Genomic DNA, 6,924 nt, shown 5'->3' with positions numbered 1-6,924 from the left:
AGCATTGCTTTCTCTTCAGAACTTCAAATAAGAAAGTTGAAAAGCACAAAAGCTGTATTGAACTGATGATGAGAATATTTCTCTCAAAACACATGGACTCTCTAAGGCTTGGTCTTTGTCTAAATGCTCATCCTGATAAACTAAGGCCACCATTGCAGGAAAAATTAGTGGTTATCTGGGGGTAGGGACAGACAGATAGACAGAAACACACACACACACACACACACACACACACACACACACACACACACACACACACACACACGGGGCAGGGGGAGATGGAGATAGATAGATAGATAGATAGATAGATAGATAGATAGATAGATAGATAGAAGAGATAGAGGTTGTTGTATAGTAGACCAATTAAAAAGATTACTTACATACTGAACAGGATGCCTCCACAGTTATGGGTGCAGAAGCTCATTGGCTTGGCCAGGTGTGCTGTCCAGGGAACTTTAGTTTGCCTGCCTCTACAGCTGACACCTGTCCCCAAGAGAAATTCCAGTTTCATCTCCAAATATCTCGATTTTATTAGCTCTTCTCTGGATTTTCAAACTCTGCCACATGAACAAACAAATGATTTTATGTCTTTTCTGACTATTATTAAAATCCCATTACCTGTTGCAGTGTACTCATTGATTGAATGCAGATTGCCTCATGTGATGGCCCATTTACCAGGCTGGAAGTTCAAGGACATATATTCCAGTCCTTCATTAACATTTATTACCCATGTGAAGTTGGGCAAATTCTGAACCTCATGGAACCTCAGCCTCCACACTTTTCAAATGGGCTGATGGTAACATCTGCTCCATCACCCACACAGGTCAGATATTGAAGGAACTGGAATATGTGAAGAAGCACTGAATTGTGAGTCCCAAAGGAAGGGGATCATTCTGGCTCAGGTCAGCTCAGTTTGCTAGAGGGGTCTACGTGGCAGAGTACTTGCCTAGCATAAAATAAGTAAGTAAGTAAGTAAATAAACAAACAAATAAATATCAGATAGCAGGATACCTCTAAACATTCTACAACATGTAGCACATCCCCTAAAATTAAAAAAAAAAAATTCATCCAAAGAAGAGGGGCTAAGAAATCCTGGTGTGGACACAGCTTATACTCTGGCTCTTAAAGCCAGTGGTCAGTCACTGGGAGGTGTGATATGCTACTGATTCTTTGACAGAGACTTTGAACTATTCCACAGCTGGATCAGATGGAAGGCACAGGGTCCCTCACAGCAGCTGTATAGAGGAGCTCCTGAAGTAACAACAGCAGCTTCATCTTTTAGTTTTTTTTTTTTTTTTTAACCCTGTGCAAAGTGGCCTTCCTGGCTAGCTTATTTGGTTGGGTCAATAAGGTCTTCAGCTGTGCACTACGATAGTAGGTCTCCAACTGCCCAGCAGCCACACAACACCCAACCCTTTGACTCTCCTTTAATGCCACGCAAGGATCTCCTTCACCCAGCTCCCAGGAAGGTTCGCCCTTCTCAGTCTGCTCCACCTCTAGGAAGCAGGCCGTAAGCCTCAGTCATGTGTCCCAAAGCACAGAGGACATGGAGGAAGAACCGTCATTCGTGGACATCCCAGATCTCAGACAGCAGCGGGGGAAGCTTTTTGTCCTGCGGGCGAAGCGCAAACGCTTGCTCTGAATGGACGCTGCTCAAAGTCCGGAGGCTCACCAACTTCATTAGCATCCGTGGGAACATCCGTCGGTCATGGGGGTGGTTGATGGAGACATAGGCATGCAGGGCCTCCACATGCGTGTGTGCCTCTCTACCTGGAGCTGGTCCTGCACGTTGGGCCGGTCTGCAGAGAAGATGCTGATGGCGACGAGCAGGGCAAACCCGGCATCGTTGAGCTGCAGTTCGTTCATGGCTCTGGAGAACTCAAAGATGGGATTGATGAACTCCACCTGAAGCCCTGCTTCGGCAAAGTCTTCCCGGTTGTAACTGAAGTCCTTGAGGAAGGTGATGCTCTCGCTCCCAGGGTTGTACCTCCGTGACGTCTCCAGAAGCATCACCTCAATCGCAGAGGTCTTCAGCAAGGCGATCTGGTCCTCCCTGCTGAGCTGCAGGAAGTCAGGGAGCTGTTTGGCAAAGTCAGCAATCTCCTGCACAGACACAATGGCCAGCTCAGTAAAATGGGCAAAGCTGGTTGCTGCCCAGCAAGAGTGTAACAGACGCTCCTTTTAGTTGTTTGTTTTTGTCAGGGTCTCATTTTATAGCCCCAGATAGCTTAAGACTCTCACTCTGTAGACCAGGCTGGCCTCCTACTCCCAGAGATCTGCCTCCCTCTGCCTCCTGAGTACTGGGATTAAAGGCATGAGCCACCATGCCTAGCAGAATAGTAGGCTTTTTATTTTATTTCATTTTTGAGATTATAATATGATTACGACATTTCTTGCTCTTCTTTCCTCCCTCCGAACCTTCCCATATACCCCTCTTTGCGCTTTCAAATCATGGCCTCATTTTTCAATAACTGATATTACATACATTTGTGTATGTATAGGTATATGATGCATATCAATTTACTTATTCATATAATCTGGTCAGTCTGTCTGTATGTTTTCAGAGCTGACCATTTGATATTGGATAAGCAATTGGTGTGCTCTTTTTTGAGGAAGACTATTTCCCCACTCTCAGCATTCTTTAGTTGCCTGTGGTTCCCCTAGTAATGTCAGAAGCCACACCCACAAGGTCTCACCAACATGACTGCCTAAACACGAGCCGAGCAATGACAATGTCAATAGATATGACGTAGTAGACAGGGGAACGGCCACCAGACCTCGCCCCTACACAAAGAACCGTAGTTTTTTAATGTGTAGGCATCACACCAGCAGCAGCAGTTTCCCAGGGAGCACATGAGATGTGCAAAGACTAGTCAGTATCCAGTATCACAAAAATAAATACACGGGGACAAGGATCAGTCAGTAAAGTGCATGGCCGACAGATAAATAAGCACAGATCTCTAGCATCCATGTAAAAAATCCAGGGGCGATGGTGCATGCCCGTAATCCCAGCCTTGGTGGGCCCAGACTTGCAGGTGCTTAGGGCTCATTGGCCAGCCAGCCTTGCTAAACTTATAAACTTCAGGTTCAGTGAGAGACTTGTCTCAGAAAATGAAGGTGGAGAGTGGCCAAGAGAGACACCCACAGACACATGTGCAGACACCACACACACACAGAGAATGTCCCTTCCACAATAAATAAATACATAAATATATAAATAGATAACTCCATAGGCTAGGGCCCCATCCTGAATCTGTTGAATTTGCAGGGCCTGGTGAGCCTTCCCAGGGACTTTGGTGCTGACTGGATCTTGAGAACTGTGGACTGATCAGAAGCTACAGCTCTGATTTTGCCACTCTGTGCTTGGAAGATGCACCAGCTTGGCAGGGGGAGTGGGGTCCAGCCACTGGAGACTCCTGGCAGGATATCTGCCCTGGGAATCTGCTTGCTGGCTGCTTACTTTCTAGAAGCATAGTCTCTAACTCCAGAAAGCAAGTGCCGTTGGGACTCAGCGCTCCCATGATAGGACACTGTGCTGAGTACCACCTGTGGGAGCCGTGTCTCCAGGTGGCACATCGTGTTGATTAGGCTTTGGGCTGATGGGCTTCTCATGCCTGGTGTCACTCTTCTGGGTGTGACAGTGAAGGTTAGCTCCTGGTCCCACGGCCCGAGCATGGCTTGATATAGAGCAACACGGTTGCTGCAAGGCTCTCCAGGTATACCATTCTCCAGGCGGGAATGGGCCCTATGGGGAGGGGCCAGAGCCTGTGACTGTCCCTGTAGTAAGAGGGAGGAATACTGTAAATCCTGTCTGAGTACCAGAGATGTCACCCGGTCCTGGCTCTGATGCATTCTCCGACTACGCGGGCCTGAGAAAGGTAGTTACCCTTGATCACAGTGATCTCACAAGTAACAGGTAAAATCATGCCTGTCCACTGCTTTCTTTGTATTCAGGCATTCATTAAATATGGGTTAAATACATACTATGTGTCCTATGATATAGAAACTTGAGTGGGAATTGAAGACACATGACATGAAATCAATTGGACATCCATGTGTACATACATCATCACTAATTGGCTGCATTAAGCCTGTTGGGCACACACAGGAGGAGACAACCTGTAGAGTCACTATATATCTCTCTGATCCTAGCTCGTGGGATGTTTGCCCATGTGGGACCCCAACAACCCTGGAAAGAGTCCAAGTGATGTGTCCCTGTTTTAGTTAGGGTTTCTATTACTGCAACAAAACACCATGACCAAAGTGCAAGCTGGGGAGAAAAGGGTTTATTCAGCTTACACTTCCAGATTGTAGTCCATCATTGGAGGAAGTCTGGATAGGAACTCAAGTAGGGATGGAACCAGGAGGCAGGAGCTGAAACGGAGGCCATGGAGAGGTGCTGCTTACTGGCTTGCTCTCTGTAGCTCGCTCAGCCTGCTTTCTTAGAACCCAGGACAATGAGCCCCGGGATGGCACCACCCACCATGGGCTAGGCCCTCCGCCATTGATCACTCATTGAGACAACGCCTTACAGCTGGATCTCATGGAGGCATTTCCTCAATGGAGGCTCCTTCCTCTCCGATAACTCCAGCTTGTGTCAAGCTGACACAAAACCAGCCAGTACAGTCCCCATGATCATAGGTCTTAACTACACTTTAAAAAGCAAGGTTTTAACAGCAAGGACTTAAGACCACCACTTCTTTCCACATTGGCTTCTCCTTGGTCACATTTACCGTATAGTTTACTTTTCTCACTGCTATGACCAGATAGATTCCTGACAAGAAGTGACCTATGGGAGTGAGGGTTAAGTAGTTTGTCTCATATTTTAAAAAGGGATCCAGACCATGATGGTGAGGAAGATGTGGTGGCAGGTGTGTGAAGCAGCTGGTCTCGTTGCCTCCATCCTTAGAAAGCAGCAGACAGGAAACAGGCCCAGGCTACCAACCCTCACAGCCCATCCTAGAGACTCATTTCCCCCTCCAAGACTCCACCCCCTGAAGTTCCCACAACCTTCCCAAACAGTGCTACCAGCTGGGGACCAAGTGTTCAAACCCATGGCACATGCAACATGTTGGGTGGCAAGGGGATTGCCAGGAGGATTTTAAGAATCCAAATTAGAGAAATAGAGCGGGGGATATAGTTTCAGTTTCATGATTTCACTGTATTCTCAGATGTAATAAAGTTCTTGCTAGCCATTATAGTTTGGGGATTGAGGCCCAAAGGAACATATAGGACAGGCCTTATGTCGATGGGAGATATACAGTGTCAACACTGAAAATACATGGATGGAAGAGAAGAAACCAGTTGGTTTGCAGTGTTTGGAGCTAGATGCTGCTCTCTGGAAATGCTAATCTTCAGACATTGTATGTGGGCAATTCAGTTCCTCAGCATCCATTTAAGGAAGATGTGCTCTCCTGCCAGGAATATGCTCAGTAATGTGGAACAAATATGGACTGTCTTCACGGACTCTACATGTGTGGGTGCGAGTGCATGTGTGGAGGCCAGAGGAAGCCCCTCCTGTCGTTCTTCCAATGTTAACCATCTTGGTCTTTGGAGACAGGGCCTCTCATAGGTCTGGGAACTTTCCAAGTAGGCTAGGCTGGATGACCAATGAGACCGCATGAGAGGGGTTAATGACATTATGAAAGGGTCTCAGAGTGCTCTCTCACCCTCTTTCAGCTATGGGAAGTCCCTGAGACAAGTCAGCAGTCTGAATCCTGGAGAAGGAATGTCACTAGAACCTAATCACATCCTAGCCTGGCCCCAGACTTCCAGCCCTCAGACTGTGAGATTGAATTACTGTTGTATATGAGCCACCACCCAGTCCACTGGGTGTGTAATGGCCACTGAACTGCTTGCTATATTACCTGGGTCTTTGGGGTAACAATCCAGTTGGCTTCCTTGAACTCTTCTTGGTTATCTTGCAAGTTATCTTGCAGCCTCGATGGATGGAGAACACATACATGGGATAAATATATTAGATTACAGCTCTGTGAGTTATTCACATAAAAGTTAATAAGGAAGAAAGAGACAGAGCACAGAATCTTTTTCTGTACAATTGCCTTTCAAACACACATGCTGGGATCATAAACAATGCAAGTGGTAGTGGGAGAGGGAGCTGGTTTCCTGGAGCCCAGTGCTGCAGACCATATGGAGCAGCAGAAGCCTGCCAAGGGCACTTCATGGGGAAATAACATGCAGCTGCTGCCTGGATGGCTGCTATTAGTCAGTTTCTGAGCTGGAGAAGGGGGAAAGATCTCACCAGGCTGCATCTCCAAAGTCCCAAGCAAAACCTTGTTAAATGTAATCCAACTTTCTTGGCCCTGATACAGAGAAATGCAGAATATTTTAAATAGAAAGATGGGTCCACCAACTTCTCAGTAGGAGCTCACCTTTCGACAGAGCATCATGAACCACCAAGGGTTGACTTTATAGAAGAAAATATATAATGTATGTTAAGTGACTACAGTTGGAGCCAAGAAGACAAAGTAATAGTGTTAACAGATGAACCCCAGACCTGGTTCTTGCTTTGTGGGTTGCACGGTGGTTATTCTGAAGTAATCTGAGAAACTGTCCCTTCGAATAACTAAGCAGCAAGGAAAACTCTTTGCTATGGGGAGAGCATTAACAATAAACCACTGTCGGGTGCATTTGGTGGCATAAGTTTGCAGCATAACTTAATTGTCAAATAAAAAAGAAATTTCTTCAATTGATGAAGGAGGCCTTTGGAACTTTTGTATTGTTTGCATTGATTCAGTATTATCTTGTGGGCAACAGAAGAGCTGTGATCCCCAGCAGACCCTGCTACACTCACCACACATACTTACTCTGATTTTCACAGGAAGCCTGCCAGATAGGTGTTATTCAGGTCTGTTCTGTGTCAATTCACTCTCTTGGTTAAACTGGGATAGAGGGAAGATGTGG

The 6,924-nt window shown here is 46.4% G+C and overlaps 1 pseudogene; it reads right to left on the bottom strand.

Annotated features, from left to right (window-relative positions):
• Positions 1-1,446: 1,446 nt before the first annotated feature.
• Positions 1,447-3,521, bottom strand: LOC128108765 (oxysterols receptor LXR-alpha-like; annotated as a pseudogene).
• Between the last annotated feature and the right edge of the window lie 3,403 nt (positions 3,522-6,924).

This window comes from Peromyscus californicus, unplaced genomic scaffold (genome assembly GCF_007827085.1).
Source record: "Peromyscus californicus insignis strain IS unplaced genomic scaffold, ASM782708v3 Scaffold_13__1_contigs__length_99412109, whole genome shotgun sequence".
Taxonomy (NCBI): Eukaryota; Metazoa; Chordata; class Mammalia; order Rodentia; family Cricetidae; genus Peromyscus; species Peromyscus californicus.
This window is presented reverse-complemented; position numbering and strand designations above follow the sequence as displayed.